Source organism: Nannospalax galili, unplaced genomic scaffold (genome assembly GCF_000622305.1).
Source record: "Nannospalax galili isolate Female #2095 unplaced genomic scaffold, S.galili_v1.0 scaffold741, whole genome shotgun sequence".
NCBI classification, from domain to species: domain Eukaryota; kingdom Metazoa; phylum Chordata; class Mammalia; order Rodentia; family Spalacidae; genus Nannospalax; species Nannospalax galili.
The window spans coordinates 561,170-580,470 of record NW_008346093.1 but is presented as its reverse complement, the minus strand read 5'-3'; the positions used below and the strand labels follow the sequence as shown (position 1 = coordinate 580,470).

General features: G+C 41.3%; 1 pseudogene; it reads left to right on the top strand.

Annotated features, from left to right (window-relative positions):
• Positions 1–10,734: 10,734 nt before the first annotated feature.
• Positions 10,735–15,476, top strand: LOC103741685 (annotated as a pseudogene).
• The last annotated feature ends 3,825 nt before the right edge of the window (positions 15,477–19,301 follow it).

Genomic DNA, 19,301 nt, shown 5'->3' with positions numbered 1-19,301 from the left:
GGCATGGTGGCACACTCCTTTAATCCCAGCACTCGGGAGGCAGAGGCAGGCAGATCTCTGTGAGTTCAAGTCCAGCCTGGTCTACATAGTGAGTTCCAGGCCAGCTGGGGCTACCGGGAGACCCTGTCTCAAAGAAAAGACCAAAAAGAAAAAAAGCCCTACAAAGTGCAGTGTCATCTACCACCATCACTACCAATCCACTCCGTGTAGCAAATTAGCATGTTTTGGTGCATAAGACAACAGAAATTTGTTCTCTCACAGTTCTGGAGACAAGAAATATACAATCAACTTCACTGGGCCAAAACAAAAGTATCAGAGAGCCACATCTTCACCGTGTTTTAGAAGAGAATCTGTTCCCTGCCTCCTCCTGCTACTGATAGTGCCAGCATTCTTGTCTTGTGGCTGCATCACTCTGCCAGTGTCTGCTTCTCATTTGTCTGTGTCAAATCTGCATAGCCTCCCTCTGATGAGGACACTTGTGATTGCAGTTAGGGCCCACCTGGACAATCCATGGAAAATTTTTAACTAAATCTGCAAAGCCCACTTTCCAAAGATGTTAACATTTAACAGTTACAGGCTAGGGATCATGCGGAACATTTGTAGTGGCCACTATACTATGAAGTGCAAGTCAGAAGCCTTGTTGTAAAGTTATGAACTCAGTGATTTTGAAAAGAGTGGAGTTCTTTGAAGCCAACAGGAGTGGAGGCAGTGGTCCTAGTCAGAGGGATATGAGATGTGGTATCAGACAGCAGTTCCTGGACTGCAATGTGTGTGGGGTGGCTGGCAGACAGGCTGACTCTGTTGGCAATTTTTTTGGGCGGTGGTGCTTAATATGGAATCATGACCCACAATTTAAGAAGATGTGCCATGATGAATAAGACAGCTCCTGATAATTAAGAATTACCAAGATAATTATGCCAGTAGTGCAGAGATTCAGAAATCCTGCATTAGAAGCCAAGGCAGACATAGACATTCTCTGCCTCACAGTATATAAGCATGGGAAAATAGCACAATGTGAACAGATGGAGCAGAGCAGGGTTCATTTAAATTTGACATAAATTCTGTCTTTCACCAAATTCTGTAATAGCTCTAGTTTTTTCTTTGTTCATGGAAACATTCCATGGCATTCCTGAGGCTTAGCCTCCCTCCTTGCAATAGACAGTAAATTTCACATTGTTACACTACTTTGTCTGACTACATTTGTCAGACTAGATTGTTTCTAATGCTATTATGCTCATCAAGCTGGGTGAAATTCATGTCAAGGAATCAGATTCTCCAGTCTTTAAAAAATATTTATTATTTTTATTTTTCATGTATGAGTGTATTGCTTACATGTGTGTAAATGCACCTGTGTCGTGCAGTGCACTCAGTCAGAGGAGGGCATCGGATCCCCTGGAACTGGAGTTACGGTCAGTTGTTAACTGCCATGTGGGTACTGGGAGCAGCCAGTGCTCTTAACTGCTGAGCCATCTCTCCAGTCCCCATTCTCCAGTCTTAAGGGTTATGTCTGGGAAAAGGGCTGGTCCAGACACTCTAAGAATGAGAATGGAGAGGAAGAGTGTCTGTGCTGTGCCCCTGAAGGGTGGGCAGTTGAGCTGAATGAAGAACTGAATTCACCAGCATCCACCATTGAAACAACTCTGCACTGGCCCTGCCCTTCTTTTTCCTGCAGCAACAGCTTCTTCAGCACCTAGAGTGTTAACTTCTAGATGATGGTCCAGTGTTATGGCCTGAATCTCTGCCAAAATGTTGTGTTAAGAGGATGAATGAATTTGGTCCCTACGAAAGCAGCCAAAGCCAGCCTATCCACCATGTAGCACAGTGTCTTTGAAAGGTGACGGCCTCAACCAGGTTCAGTGTCCTTTAAATGTAGAAGTGTATGTACTAAATACTTCCAGGTAGCAACATCCAGATGTCACTGCCCATCAAATCTTGAATGATTCTTCAAGTGTTCTTCTTCCTCTGGCCCAGAAGTTCCTGCAGTTCCATTGACCACTGGGTCAATTAAGTAGCATTAGTTGTATAGTCAATAGTCTTACTGTTACCATTTATTGGGTGCCTAATAAGTCTAAGACACAGTATATATCTCTTACTCCTGACAACTGTCATATTAAATATGTATCCATACTTCAATCGGTCTTTTAGTGTTACTCCTTCAGTCTCCAGAGCTGCAAAGCAATGTAACTTGGGCCTCCTTCCCAGAAACACAAATCCTTCCTCAGGCATTTTAACTAGCTAATGAAGCTGGTTGTGTCCTAGTATTTGTCTGCCTTGAAGTGGTTTGAGGCCTACCTGGAACAAATGACCTCCTGTGGCACAGACACAGCAGGGAGCTGACACTTCTGTAGCCCAGTTCCAAGAGTCTCAACTTCATGCCATGAAGATGTGTCACCTGCTTCTGGACAAAAACAGATCCTCTGCTCGCTAAACCCCTCTGCAGAGCTCTCTCAGCTTATCCAGGGGATGGAAGGGTTCAGCCTGTACTTCCTGACATTTGCCATAGAAGTGCTCTTCCCAGTTTTTATTTGATATATGAATTTGTCCTGGAGGAGGCTCTGTGAACAGGTGACAAGGCAAGGGCTCTTCAGAGAGAAGCTAAGGTGATCAGATCTATGAATTCCATCCTCCTCATCAATTGCCCTCCACTTTGGCCAGCCTGTGTGGCCATTCCTCAATTAGCGAGCCCTCCATACTCACCTCAATAAGAGGCCCACTCTTTCTACCATATGTCTATTGAAGTTTTTCATCTTTTTCTCCATTCTTTCTCTTTATGGCTTGTTAAACATTCACCTACCTCCCATACTGTCTTCAATCTCCTTCACATTCATTTTTTTAAATTGAGTCAGTGTCTTGCTACATAACTAGGTTGGCCTCAAGCTGATGATCCTCCTGCCTCAGTCTCCCAAGTGCTAGGAATACAGGCCTGTCCCACCATGCCTAGTTCACCCTCACCACTTGTCTAAAGGTATTAGCTGCTGCAACTACAGCCAAAGTTAAAGCTCAAACACAACACCACCTGTGGCCAGTGTCCTTTGCTTTTCAACTCTTCTTTCACACTTGGGGGCAAGTTAGCAGGGACCCAAAACCCTTCTGAGGCCACAAATACATAATCTGCTTCCACTCTTGAAATAAATTGATTACCTGCAAACAACCTGTGGAGATGAGACATCAGTCACCAGGGCACCAGAATGGTAGCATGTGTAACTCCCAGCATCCTTGTCAGATATTCTCTTCAGGCTTCAGCTCCTGAACTGGAAGGGGCCATCAGGTTTCTTTGGCCTCCCCTCTCCTCCATTCCCCTCATCTCATTTTCTGATCTCATCTTCTGACATGGCAAAACAAATCATCATCATCATCATCATCATCATCATCATCACCATCATTCTCAGAAGAGCCTTGATGCTCACATCATTAAAAAATTTAATTTCCAGGGATATTAGCTTCCCACACATTTGAGAGCGCTCTTAAAGATGCACATGGCTAAGGTGTATGTTTACTCTGACTGGTATAAGACATACTATGGATGAAGTGGCTTTTAAAAAACAGAAATGTATTTTCTCACAGCACTGCAGGTAGAAAGGTCCAAAGTCTAGGTTCAGCTAGCACTGGTTCATGGTTAGGGTTCTCTTCCTGGTTTACTGAAAGCCACTTTCTTACTGCATCTTTACACGGTGCAGAGATAGAACTCTGGTGTATTTCAGGCCTCAGATAAATTCATCAGTATCCCATACCCACCATCTCCTATAATCTTCACCTCTTTAAAGACCATAACTCTAGTCCAGTCACATGGGGAAATAAGGGTGGGGCATTTGCAGCACAATTCAGTATACAGAAGATTCTATACCACAGTAATGAAGTGTAGACATGACTATGAGTTTAGTAAGATCAACACAGATTGTGTGTCTCCTCTTCTCCACATTGGTCTTTGGGTCACATCTCTACCTTCTATGTCCTTCAGATTTGAACTTGATCCTGACCTTTGGTTAAGTCTCCTAACCATACTAATACTCAAGGTTTGACCTTGAACCTTAGGGCTCTGTTAAGTAACTATGTCATCATTAATTCATATATAGCGTGAAAATTAAATGTGATTCATTCATTCTTATTCTCTTGTGTTCTCTCTCTCTTCCCCCCCCCAGGAATTGAACCCAAGGCCTCTCACATTTTATGTAAGCTGTTTATCACTAATCTATCTCTACATGTCAACTTCTGTTATTTCTTCCCTCAGATCCCCTAATCAGGTACTTTCCCTTCAATCTGTATATGAAATCTAGACTTCGGTTATACATTTTAGTGCTCATGCTCCTCTTTTATCACTTTTAAACTCGTTATTAATTAAATCCTTAATCATCAATGACCCTCGAATTTTTTTGTTTTTGGGATTTTTTTTTTGTTGTTTTGTTTTGTTTGGTATTTTTGAAACAGGGTCTCCCTGTAGCCCCAGCTGGCCTGGAACTCACTATGTAGACTAGGCTGGCCTTGAACTCACAGAGATCCGCCTGCCTCTGCCTCCAGACTGCTGGGATTAAAGGCGTGCACCACCACAATGACCCTCAAGTTTAACAGTAAACTCAGGACAATGTAAAGTATTCCACCATCAGTGGGCCTATTTTCTAGATCTTAAAAATGGGCCTCTGTTGTTAACTTTTCTACCATCAATGTTCTTGTGACTTTGATATAAGGTATAGAGTCACTGTTGAGATTCCATCAGTTTCCTTTGTTTTCACCTTGATCCAAGACATTTGAATCAATTCAGACACAACATTTCAGGGTCCTCATCAATGCCGACTTGGAATCAATTCAAATCTTATCTACTATCTGTAATCTTTTCCTAATACCCTCTGCCTCAATGATCTTCTACCATCATTGTTACTCTGGTTTGACTTCAAAATTGGGTTTTGTGGTAGAGAGGATAATGTCCCCCTGAAAAATGTCCAAACCCTGGAATGTATGAATATGTTACTTTACATGATAAAAAATGATGTACAGCTGTGATTAAATTAGGAGTCTTGAGATGGGAAGATTTTTCCAGATTATCCGAATAAGTCAGTGTAATCAAGGATCCATGTAAGAAGTCTTAAAAGTGAGACTTCTGCACAAGAAATCTCCTGGGCAGGGCTTTTGCCATCTGGCCATACCTCTTTGTCCAGGATCCCACTCTGCTGCATCAACTGTACCTTTGCACAGGATTGGCAGGTCAGGGAGGTGGGGAATGCCAGCTCACACACTCGGGACAGCTGTGGCACTTCTGAGCCTCACATTCCTTTTGTGAAACCCCTTCCAAACAATATGCCGAGGGGATATCACAGGGACTCCTGGGGCTCCGAAATGCATTTCTTATCTGCCTGGAATGGAGCCTCAAGTAACATGAGGTCCTCATGGCTGACATAAGGACACCATTTTTGTTATTGGTACAGTGTGGATTCATGGCTGTTTTTAAAATTTTTCTTATTTACTTACTTATTTTTTAATTTTATGTCTATGAGTTTTTGACTGCATGTAAGTGCACCACTTGCATGCAATGCCTGTGGAGGCCAGAAGAAGACCCTGGATCCCCTGGAACTAGAGTAAAGGATGTTTTTTAGCTGCCATGTGGGTCCTGGGCATCAAATCCAGGTCCACTATAAGAGCATCCACTGTGCTTAATGGTTGAGCCATCTCTCCAACCATTGTGGCTGTTTTTGAGCATGCAAAAGATCAACTTCTGCATCATCCAGACCTACCTTTTAAGGTGGGGGAATTTGGGCAAGGCAAGGAGGAGCTTTAAGGCCTGAGTGACAACCTGAGTGATATGGTTCTGGGGCCAGTGATAGATGGAGAATGGGCTGAGTGACTGAGGGAACAGAGATAGGAGAGGATTATGGGACAAGGGTAACAGTGTGGTGGATTATGTGACCAAGAGTGTATGGTGCCAATAATGATGCTTATGTGGGGTGAGTGATGCTGGCAGGTGAGAGGAATGACAGGGAGATCTGTGCAGTGAGGGTTGGGGAGATGAGTCTGGAGGAGAATGTTGGGGTCCTTGCAGACTGCAATGACCATGTATAGGGTCAGTTTGGATATTCTGTTTGAGATCAGTACTGTGTCCATGAAAACAGACATCATTGCCCCTGAGGAATGAATATTCTGATGCAGGGGTCAGTCATTATGGTTTTGATTCATGCTATTTATTTTCCTTGATGACTGATTAGACCAAGCACCTTTGTGTATTGATGACTTAGAGGTCCTTTTTTTGTGAAGTGCTTGTGCAGTACTCTGCCTTTTTCTTATTGATTTGAAGGAGTTGCTTTTACGCATTCTAATACCATTTCTTTATCAGTGATATGGGTTTTGCAAACCTCACCTTTCACTTTTTTGGCTTTTCTTTTCTTCATTGTGGTTTTGTATGTAAAATGGTTAATTTAGGGACCAGAAATATAGCTCATTCATAAAGTGCTTGCCTAGGTCTCATCTTCAACACTACAAGAAAAAATGAAGCTAATTATAAATGGTAAAGCACATTGTAAATTTAGCATTTTCTTACTCCCCAGTGTCTTCAGTAATTTAGAGTTAATATTTTGGGGCTTCCAGAAGCAGGCCAAGTTACAACTGTAAAAATTTTGGTGCCACAATAGCTAGGGAGAAGAGCTCTGTTTTTCTTTCTTCAACCACTTTATCCTTCAGTCACCGACCTTGTGATCTTGGGCAAATCACAGAAACTTTCAAGGCTTCAGTATCCTCTCTTAAAGTGAAGATGAAAGCAATGCCTAACTGGTGGACTTAAGATGACAAGTATTTATTATTTATTTGCCATGGTTCTGCAGCAGTGATCATGTATGTATTTCATAGCTCTTTCAGGAACTCAGGGTTATCACTACTCCTGAGTTACTAAAAAACAATTTAATGAAACAAATTTTAAAATAAAAGAAAGAAAAAGAAAATTAAATGAAAAAAGTTAAATAACAAGGCAAAATTTTTTCTTGTCAGGGAGTATTGGTTGAAATTTAGAGGGCCACAAACCACTCCAAGATTTTTTTCTTGCCTCCCCAAGCCAATTTTTGTTACTTTGGGAGCTAAATATAACCCCCACTGAGAACACATGATCTGAGCTGGGCACTTGGAAGTCTAAGGTATGAGGATCCCAAGGTGAAAGGTTGAAGTAGGCGTATTCTGAGTTCAGGGCCAGCCTGCACTATAGAGTGAGACCCTGTCTCTAAAACAACAAATAAACAATGCATGAGCTATACATTTGTTTGTTATTAAATAACTGAGGGCATGTTCTTGTGACTGTACCTTCGTTTTGCAGCTGTATTTTCATGCCATTGACTTTATGTCCATAGTATTATTTTATTTCTATTATAATCCTTAAATAAAAACTTTAGTCTTATGAAAATATTTAAATATCCATAAAAATAGTGGGAATTGTATGATGGGCTTCCATGATGCCCCATCACTCAGTCTCATCAATCTTTAACTCATGTCTAATCTTGTTTCATCTAGATGAGGTGGCATTTACTATGAGACTCAACACTACAGTTTTGCTTTAGTAATGACAACCTGACTGCTAGGATCCATTTCAGCCAAGAACAGACACAAACTGCTGAGAACCTGAAGGAACACTTCAGAATTCTCTGAGAACTGTGTTTCCAAACAAGGGTTTGCTCATTCTTTTATTGAAACAATGTATCCAGCATGAAATGGGAAAGTAAAAGTCAGAAGGATTTGTCTTATCAGAAGATTGAGTCCCATTTGACCCCTACTGACCTAGAATAGCACACAGGCAACCACAAATAGACATTATCAATTGAAAGGAACCTATTGTTTGCAACACAAATGGTGTAATCATATCTTCATTGTTTCCAACAGTTACTCAAATAATCACTGCTTGCAGTGCTTTTGATATTCAAATACCTATGATTGTATTATTCTAGGAACAGGGCAAAGAAGGGCCATGAGAACTTAAAGCTATATTTAAGGTACAAGAGGAGCTCAAGGCTTAGTGAGCTTGTCTACATTATAAACAAGCTAAGACAAGATAAACTTTTTGCTTGCAAGGTTAGGTAAAAGGCATTTTTCCAGAGTATGTTCATATTGTAAAAAGTCTTTACCATAGGAAACTTTGAGCACTGGACCAAGACTGCTGTGGTGCTTTTTAAATACAAAAAAGAGATTTCCCATTTTTACTGACTAGAAAAAAATTTAAAGTACAATAGTATTTTGGGATACATGAAAGTGATATGAAATTCAAATTTCAATGTCCATAAAGTTTTATTGGATCACAGTCAATGAATACCATTAGTTTATATGTTATCTGTGGTTACTTCCAACAGAGCCACATAGAGCTGAGCAGGCCTTGAACTTACAGCCCTCTTGCCTTAGTCCCATGAGTGCTGAGATTTCAGGTATGCACCATGGCATCAGGCTCATATTTTCATTAGGGTATATGAAAGTATATAGCTCAGTGGATTTGTATATATTTTATATAGTCTTTATTTTTTGTCAAAAAATCAGAAACATCATTTTATCCATTAATAATTATTTATCTGTTGAAGATAAGACCTTAAATGAATATCATTACCCAAGATGCCAACAATGATTTCATTAGTTCATGAGTAGTTAAATTATTAATTTCATCATCTATCTAATCATGACTCTTTTCTTTTGTGGTGCTGAGGATAGAACTCAGGCCTTGGGCATGTTAGGCAAACACCTCTAAACTACATCCCCAGCTCTCATTTTAATTTTTATATTACATTTATTTATGAGGTGGTGCAGGGAGTAGCCCACATTCCATTGTACAAATGTGGAGGTTAGGGGTTGGAGATATGGATCAGCAGTTAAGAGCACTGGCTGTTCTTGCAGAAGACACAGGTTCGAATCCCAGCACCCACATGGCAGCTAACAACCATCCCTAACTCCAGTTCCAGGGGATCCAACACCTTCCTCTGTCCTCTGTGGGTATTGCATAACACAGGTGTACTTATACATATGCAGACAATACACTCATACACATAAAATAAAAATAAATTTGTTGATAAATTTAAAAAACAAATAAAAAAATGTGGAGGTCAGAGGACAATTGCATGAATCAGTTCTCTCCCTCCACCATGTGGGTCCCAGAGATCCAACTCAGAACATCAAGCTTGGAGGAAAGTGTCTTTACCCACTTAGCCATCACACAGCTCATTTTTAAAAAATCCATTCAAATTAACACCTAGACAAGGTCTATACTCTTTAGTTGCTGTGCCTCCTAAGCTTCTTTATTTCAAGATCTCACTATGTTGCCCAGGCTAGCTGCAAGGTCCTGGGCTCCAGTGATCTTCCTGCCTCATCCTCTTGAGCATCCAGAATAGTAGATGGGTACCATTGCACCCAAACTTTCCTGTACCTTTGTCTTTTTTTTGTGGTGCCTCGGTACCTTGTACCAAGGGCCTTGTACATGCTAGGCAAGCACTGTGATACTGAGCTATGCCTCCACCCCACCTGAGCTTCTTTTAGTCCTTTGCAGTGTTACTTTTTATAAAAATCACAGTTGTGTGTAGAGGTGGGGGGGCACCTGCATGTGCTTGTGGAGGTCAGAGGATGACTCAGAAGAGGCAGTTCTCTCCTTCCACTATATGGGTCTTGGGAATTTAACTCAGGTCATCAGACTTGGTAATAGGTGCCATTCACTTGCTGAGCCATGTCGAGCCATGTCACAGGCCCTAGAGTGTTTCTTTTAATGGCTCTCTGCCATTCCTCCATAATATATTTTCCTAATCTTCAATGCTGGATACCCAGATTACTTTTAATATTAGGCACAAAATTGTGTTCAAGATCACTGCAGCTAAATCTCCACATATATCTGTGATTATTACCTTAGGACAAAAATTATGGAAAAGAAATTCCTAATTCAGGGGAGAAACAACCCATCAGTGAGGACACAGGAAACATATTTTCAAATTCAGCCATCTTGAGCTCTGAAGACTTGGACACTTCTACCCCACCCACAATCGCTTTTCAAAGCAAAACAGAAAATGAAGGAGTCTAAGATAACTTGTTTCTCACTTTTTTTCCCCACATCAAAATTTAAAAAGACGATTAGTTAAAGAATTATAGAAGGAAGATGGCGGGATGAGGCGTGCCCCGGCAGCAGGCCGCGCAACGGCTCCAAGAGACTGAGTGCGTGGAGCGTGTGAGGAATCTTAGCACACGGGATGACTATTTTCCTGACCTTAGGTGCTTCTATACTGATCTCAAAATTCTGAACTCAGGACTTGGCAAATTCAACAGAGAGAAGCCCTGAGAGGGTAGTTGTCTGCTGACTTCTCCAGGAAGAAAAAAAAAACAAAACTGGTTTGGGTCTTCTGCTGCAGTTTGCTTAATTGGGAAGAAATCATTTTGCAAATGAAAGGAAGATGATTCATTTGAAACAGATTTACTGGACAAGACAAACTTGATGCGAAAGAAGCATGAAACCAAGATGCCAAGGGGGCTAAGGCAAGAAGATCAGAAGTTCAAGGTGCAGCTTTATTTATCGCAAAACATCCTTTTCTATGAAGTCAGTTGTAGCACGTGAGACTGGTTTTCCACGTGGCTGTGGTTGGAAGAAAAGTGGCATATGCAGTCTTTCTAGAAAGGCAGAAGTGTCCTCTCAAGGCAGCCAGAGCAGCATGGGTGGAATAGAGATGGAAGCCAACAGGAACTTCACAGGAACTACAGAATAAAAGATCTTTGGACCCTTTCCCTCACCAGCTAGCGAAAGACAAACCCGGAATGCCCCTCCTCCCGGCTACCCAGCTTTCCCCTCTGGCTACCCTCAGCCCACTCACTGGAGAAGACCACTGCCCCGGGGGTCCCCAACAGGTCCCAGGCCAGGTGCAGTGTAGGCGAGCAAGGCGTGTGCATTGGAACACCATAAGCCTCTCTGGCTGCAGCGGGAGGCGGGGAGGGCTCGTGGTGAGGACACCTGGGTGTCCCACTCCCTGGAGGTAGCAAAAGAAAAAGTAGGTGCGTCAGTCAATTCCTTAGCGTCACCAAACTCAGTGCTCAAGGACTGCTTCCCAAGCCATGAGCGGAGGCGCAGGGAGTTGACCGCCATCTCAAACGCTCACCAGGTCCCGCCCCAAACAAAGGCGCTACTTCTGAAAATCAAACTTGTGTTCTCCTCTGAAGAGACTGAGATACAAATTAACAGTGACGACCAAGCTGAGAGGGAACCAGTTGGTCGTGTTACCAAAACGAGAAGGAGGCACAAGACAGCCCATGGGATCTGAAACTCCCAGGAGGATCATTCAGAGATAAAAATAAGTGATCCTACTGCTTTACAGAATCAGGAAAAGCAGGAAAACCAAGATTGCAGAACATCTACAAAAGCTTCGTCTCTGCCAGACCAGAGCGAGGATATGAGAGTTCAGTTTCCTCAGAAAAAAGCAAAGTAAATGACAATGAAAATTCAAAGGCACTTTCGGACAAAAGATCTCTGTGCACAGATGGGCTTTCCAAACTTGGGAACAATAAAAGAACTGCAGCCACTACACCAAACTTTAAGAGGCTTCATGGGGCTCATTTTAAGAAAATGGAATCCACTGATGAATATGTTGTGAGAAAAAAGAAGCACTTTAAAGAAGATAGCTCACTTTATGAACTAAAGAAGCAACTCAGCTAAAAAAGGAGGGTTAGTGACTCCAGTTCCACCAAGAGGAAGTCTCTATACCTGGTACTCCTACCAGCCAGTGGCACTCACTGAGGCCAGTCCCATGGTCCTGAGAGTCAGACTGCTGTGTGTCTGAAGGGATCTGGATTGGTCTGGCACTCTGTGCTGTCAGCACCTCAAATGAATGTCAGGTTTTCAGCTGCTACTAAAGATAATGAGCATAAGCCCCCACTGACCAAGACTCCAGCCAGAAAGTCTCCACATGTGAGCATATCTGGGAATGCCTCACTGAGCAGAATTCTTCTGCTGTTGTTATCCCATTCAAGTTGACAACGGTAGCAACAAAGACTCCAGGCTGTAGGAAGAAACCAGTATTTGATCTCAAAGCAAGTTTGTCTCATCCCACCTATGAGCCATATAAAGGAGAGCTGAAACCATGGGGGCAATCTAAAGAAAAGAATTCTCTTAATGAACCTGTAAATAAAGTTTCCACAAGAAAACTTACAAACAGCCTGGTCTCCAGACCTGGGAAGAACAACAGAAGAAACACAAGCAAGAGCAGAAGGAGAAGAAACCAAAGGTTTTGGGAGCTCGAGGGGGGCTGGTTATGATTAAAGCCCAATTATCTTGTCTGTTCCTTTATTCCCAACTTGTTTTCCTTTGTAAATATTTTTATACTGTCTTTCCCCATATTAATCAAAAGCTCGTTTTCTGCCATAACCTTTACTCATAGTCTATGTAACATCTGTGAGTTCTTCATGTGCTATAGCTCCAAAAAGACACAATCACCTTGAAGCTCATAAATTCTTGGGAGTAGTTTTTACGGCAAGCCCCTGTACAACAGTTTTCTAATGAGACCCATCCTCAGGATTCTAAACATAGATTTTTCATGTCAAGGACTTTCTGCTAGTTCTAATAGTAACAGATCTACATTTTCTGGATAAAAGCATTTCCCTGATGGCAGTTATGGCAGAATCTTATCACAAGAATTTGAATAAGAAAAAGGCAAGGATAGAGAAGGATAGGATGGAAAGGCCATATGTTTGTCTACTACTCTAGAAAAATCTAGTAATCTAAGTAGATTAGGACAATGTATTGATTATAGGATCAGCGTTTTACCATAGTGAAAAAATGTTTTAATCTTGTAAAAGCCTTGTTCAGATTATTTCATGTAATTGCCACTATCACACATTATATTATTACAAATAGAATTCTTAATGACCAACCTGATAAAGGATAAAACAAGGCCGTATCAAAGTTTGCAGGCAGAGGGTATACCTCAGTTGTACAGCACTTGTCTATCTGAATTTGATTCCTAGTACCACCAAACAGAGAGAGAGCAAATTGCTGAAATAAAGATTACTATCACTGTCAAACTTAAATCTTACTAATTTTCTAAAAACAGTAAGAGTTGCTAAGCATATCTTTGTTCCTTGCTCTACCATTTAGAGATTCTGAGTTTTGTAATGCTTAAGATTTCACAGTAAAGTTTTTCACTGTAAAAAAAAGAATTATAGACATTGGGCTGGAGGGGTGGCTCAGTGGTTAAGAGAACTAACTGCTCTTACAGAGGACCTGGGTTCGAGTTCCAGCACCCACCTGGTGGCTAACAACCATTCATATCTCCAGTTCCAGGGGATCCAAAGCTGTCTTCTGACTTCTGCAGACACTGTCCAACACAGGTGCACTTACACACATGCAGGAAATACACTCATACACATAAAAAAATAAATACATTTAAAAAAAGAATTATAGAAGTTTAGAGAGACTATAGACAAAGTTGATATGAAGATACACCTCTGGTCTTATGTCACATAAGCTTAGCTAAACATTTTGATGACAAGCATCTTTGGCAGCCACAGTAGAAAGAGCAACATGATCAATGTGATTCACATTTTCCCTAAAAGAAATCAGTTTGGCTCCTCAGTCAAGATTCCTGGAACTTGTGGCTTGAGAGATGGATCAGTGTGTAAAGTGTTTGCTTGTCAGCATCTAAGTTTGGATTCTCAGAACCCATGTAAAAGCCTGACAGGGTAACGTGCACCTGGTATGCCAGCACTCCTACTCTGATATGGGACATAGAAAATTTCCCAAAAGATCTTGGGCCAGCTAGGTTGGTATATACAGTAGTGAAGAAGAAGACACCCGGCCTCATGCAAGGTGAGGACAGACACCTGAGGTTGTTCTTTGATTTCCACATACACCAGGCACCCCACCCTTACATGAACATATGCACCAAGATTTCTGGGACTTTAGCATTAAGAACTTTTATTAGGCCTTTCTAAGGCTAGTGGTTTTTTACTCAAGATGGTATTATTCATAGTTATTCTAAAGAGGCTACTGTTAATTAAAATTATCTGACAGAGGCTTGGAGAGTGGGGTGGTGTTATGAGTTAAATCTGAAATATTCCCCACAGGTTCATGTTTAGAATACATGGCCACCAGCTTTTGCTGCTATTCTGAAGGCTGTGGAACCTTTAGAAGGTGGAACTTGGCTGGCAGTCATAGATGACTAGGGGAATGGTTTTGAAGGTTATACTTGCCCTTGGCCTGCCCTTTCTGCTTTCTGGTCTACACTATGTGAACAAGCCTCGACCACATGCTCCCACCATCTTGTGCTACCATGATGGATTATAACTCTCTGAAACAGCCAAAATAAACCTTTCCTCAAATTGTTTCTTTCAGGTATTTGGTCTCAGAAATACAAAAATAACTAATACAGGTGATTTTCTGGTTCTTCATGGCAACTTTCCTATGATCTGAGTTTGTATGTTCATATATATGGGGCAAAGAACGCAAACAGTATAGCAAAGAAAATTGTTGGACTTTCTTGGGAATCTAGCTTCCATTTCCTCCTCTAACACCTATAGTTTTTGGTTTGTGGATGGTATTTTCTAATTGTGCTCATTATAGATATAATCCCATCTGTATGAGTCAGGTTTTCCATTGTTGTGACAAAATGCCTGAGGAAAGAGTAATTTGGGCTCATGGTTTCAGAGTTTTTGGTCCATGGCTGGCTGGTTACATTGCATTGTGTGTGGCAGTTCTGGACTATCATAGTAGAGAAGCATGGCAGCCAAGAAGCAGAGATAGAAGAAGAAACCAGGGGCAAGATATACCCTTCACAGGCACACCCTCAGTGACGTAACTTCCTCCAACTAGGCCTCACCTCCTTGTTTCCACTACTTTCCAACAATGTCATCAAATTATAAATCTGCTGATGGATTAATTTAATCATTAGATGAGTACCATCATGATCCAATCTCTTCTTATAAATTTCATCAGGACCCAAATCTTGAACACACGGGACTTCAGGGGACATTTGCGTCCAAACCATAACTTATGGGTATAGATGTATGTGTGTAAATGATATTACTGTCATATATTTTTCCTTACCTCACACAAAAATAATATTTCTGCTCTACAGCTTTCTTCTTTGGCCTCTAAATAAAAATGTGCTTAATGAATGTGTTCTTTATGTATTTTGGTAGGGGAGTTTTTTTGTGATACTTGTATTGAACCCAGGTCCTTATGAATTAAGCATTTGCTCTACCACTGAACTCCTACCTCCGGAAACTTTCAATTTTGGTTACACACAAAAGTAAAGACTTTAGTGAACCTTTTTGTACTTGTCAGCTACAAATATTATCAACTGATTGGCCATCTTGCTCTATCTACTCTATGTCCCCACCCGCTTCAATCATCATCTGGACATTCTCTTATTAATTAATAATTTTAGGACTGGTACTACTGAGTTTATGAGATGCACTGGCTTGTAAATTTCCTTTTTTGTGTTATTCTTGTCATAGTGTGGCATCACACTACACTGGCCTCATGTAACAATCTGGGAAATATCATCTAAGAGAGTTTGGGGAGGATTTGTATAATTTCTTTCTCAAAGTGTTTACAAGGATTTTTAAATGAATCCATTGGAATTTGGAATTTCCCTTGTGGAAAAGTTTTAGATGCAGTTTGTCTAAAATGTCATTCAGATTTACTATTTCTTTTCATGTTGGATTTGGTAAGTTGTGATTTTGAAGCTATTTGTCTAGTTCATCAAGTCAAGTCAGCAAATTTTTTTCTGTAGAGGGCTATATGGTTCTGTGGCAACAATTCAGACCTGCCTCCCAAGTGGCTGAGATTACAGATGTGGGGGACGCACCATGCCTGGCTCTTGAGTTTTTCAGCCTTTAAAAATGTAAAAAAAAATCTTGGTTTGTTGGCCATTGAAAAGCAGGTGATGGGCTAAATTTGACCTGTAGGCTGTAGTTTGCCATCTCCTAGACAACATTATCAAATTTGTCGCATAAAAATTGTTCATATGATCCACTTACTGCCTTTGTAATGTCTATGGGATACCAGCCCCTTGATGATAGGCCTTTTCTTTTGGTTACAATAGTATAATAGAGGGGCTGGAGAGATGGCTCAGTGGTTAAGAGCACTGACTGCTCTTACAGAGGACCCGGGTTGGAATCCCAGCACCCACATGGCAGCTACGAACTGTCCTTAACTCCAGTTCCAGGGGAATCCGAAGCTCTCTTCTGACCTCTGCGGCATTGCACGGCACTGGTGTTCTCACATACATGCAGGCAATATACTCATAAAAATAATAAAATATATTTTTTAAAAAGGCTACAGCTTCTTACAATAATTTTTAAAAAATAGTATAATAGAATTACAACTACTATTCACAAAGTGCTTACTGTTTCCCAGGCACAAGTATAATAAATAATAATGGAATTAACATATTTAATTTACCTAGGAATGCTTTGTGCTGGGTGCTATTATCCACATTTTTCAGACAAAGAAACAGAAACTCAGAGTTCATAAAATTGCTACATAGTTTAGAGTGTTAAAGCAATGAAGTCACAAATTAGGAAACAACTTTAGAAGTACACCTTTAATATTTGTAAATGCCAAATTCTTAGACATAAGTGTGTTAGAGAAAAGGCATACATGTTTATAAATTTGAAGGGGATTTTCCAAAATGGACTTTGATACTCTATAATTAGCTAAAACGTATGATAATAAATTGTTTATAAGGAAATTCATCTTTTTTCCTTTGGCTTTTGTTTATTGCTTTTCAAGAGACCTTTGTATATGAGTGATAAGATTTTTTGCTTTGTTTTGTAGCCCTGGGGATCAAATCAATTACCTCTCACATGCTAGACAGGTGGCTTACCATAGAATAGAAGCTCTCAGAAGCTGATACTTTCTTAGGGAGATGCAGGGAGTTCCTTGTACCCTGCCCCATCACTAGACATCCCCTATCAACGTGTCTTTTTAGTTTTTATTTATTTTTTTGTTTTTATGTGTATGAGTGTTATGCCTGAATGTATGTAAGTGCACCCATATCGTGTAATAATGCTTGTGGAGGACAGAAGTGGGTTTCAGATTCCCTGGAAATGGAGCTACAGACAATTGTCAGCTGCCGTATGGGTGCTGGGATTCCAACCCGGGTCCTCTGCAAGAGCAGTCAGTGCTCTTAATTGCTGAGCCATCTCTCCAGCCCCTTTATATATATTTTTATTGAGCTTTTGTAATTTCATACAACAGTCCTTAATCAAATTTAGATCCCCTCCCCCATGCATACCTCCCCCATCTCCCCACTGGTCCTCATGTATTCCACCATACATGTTAAGTCCTATTCATTCAGGCATTTGTACCCAAATGTCCTTCAGTGTAAATGCATCCACTGGAGTCTAGTCAGCCTATCTAGGGATCGTCTGTAAGTCATACTATCCCTCACCCAGCAGCAATCAGTCTCCAATAGTTCTCAGTCTAGTGCCTGTTTGCCATCTATTTCTCTCCTCCTCTTTGGGCTCTAGTTTAATTGAGTTGGCATGGGTCCCATACTCGATGCCACCATTGCCACAAGTTCACATGTGCAAGCTTCCAGTGGCCTGGAAGCCTCTGCTTCCCTGTGTTCATGAACCAACCCTGGCTCTTACAATCTTTCTGGCCCCTCTTCTGCAATGGTCCCTGAGCTGTGGGTGGATGAGGTTCCATATAGGAGTCCTATCCTACACTCTATAGTCTCTCATTCTTTAAAATTTGGCCAGTTGTGGCCTTCTGTCCATTGCACTCTATTGTATAATGAAGCTTTACTGGTGAGAGATGAGTGATGTTTTAGTTTTCTCTCTACCCTTTGTTCCACTATGTTCCATGAGCATTGGTTATAGAGGTTCAACCATAGATGTGTCACTGGACATCTCTCAGACGTATATTCTCTGTGTCTGACCAGATGTGCAATTCTGCAGTAGTGTCCATTTGTTGCAAAAAGAAGCTTCTTTGATGAGTGGTGTATTACCACTCTGTCTGTAAATATAAGGATCAATATTTAGCACATAGTAAGAAATTTCATTTGTCTAGAGATATGAAAGAGACAGAGTTTTCTCTAGGATCTATACCCTTTCCTGCCATGTGTATTTTGCTGAGTTTACAGTGCCACCCATGATTTCCCTCCCATTGAGAGGGTTTTAAATCCAATTAGATAGCTGTTGATTGCCCCCCAGATAACAGTACCACTACGGCAACGAGAGGTACCTTGCCAGTTGTGATAGTTATTAGGTTTTAGGGCTGGGTTGGACTATTGATTGCTTTTCTCCATTGAAAGTTTGCTATCATCATCTAGCCTTATGATAGCCAAATTTCAATTATAAGACTTCCAGGTCAGTTTCTGATCCATTGCTTCAAGTCCTGTATCGGAAGAATGTCCTGTCTTCAGCAGCAGGGTCTTATCTACGAGTTCTGGTGGATAATCAAGAGGTTTGGCAATAGCCTGTGTTATTTTGGGAGTCTCCTGGACCACCTTCACCAACCACTCAAAGGGAGGTCTCTTCTGTCTGGCATTGTGTTCCCTGCCAGGCAGATGCACTAATGTTCAGACACTGTATGTGCATTTCTCATGAACTTTTGAGGGCATCACATTTCCCTTTAGGTTTCCTAGGCCCCCAAGAGTCATTCATCTCTACACTTTTTTCTCCCATCTGGCTTCCCTCCTCCCTCTCTAGTCCCAGCAACCCCATTATCCCCACCCTCCCCTCAATGCCACCTGCCTCCCACCATCCTCCCTCTCCTGACTCCCCCCCCAACACCATGGCCCCTTGCATGTCCCTCATTCCTCTCCTCCCTGCCGAGCACTCCCACTTTCCCCATCTCTCTCCTGGTAACATCTGTTCCCCCTTTCGGGTTCTTTCTTTTCCTTTACCTCCATGTGTTCTTTCCATTTTCCTGGCTCTTGGTGTTACATCAGAATTTATATACTCACATGAAAAGGATTGGTGCTATGCTACAATCCGCAAACAAGGGAGAACATACGTCGCTTGTTTTTCTGTGTTTGTGTTACTTCACTTAATATAACACTCTCTAGTTTCATCCATTTACCTACAAATTTCATCTTTTCTTAATGGTGAGTAGAACTCCACTGTGTAGATATACCACATTGTCATTATCCATTCATCAGTTGAGGGACATTTAGGTTGTTTCCATTTCTTAGCTATTGTGAAGAGAGCAGCAACAAACATGGATGTACAGGTATCTCTACAGTATGATGAGCCCTTTGGGTATATGCCAAGGAGTGGTATCACTGGATCATATGGCAGGTTCATTTTTAGTTTTTTGAGAGTTCTCCACACTGCTTTCCCACAGTGGTTGCACTAGTTTGCATTCCTACCAGCAGTGAATG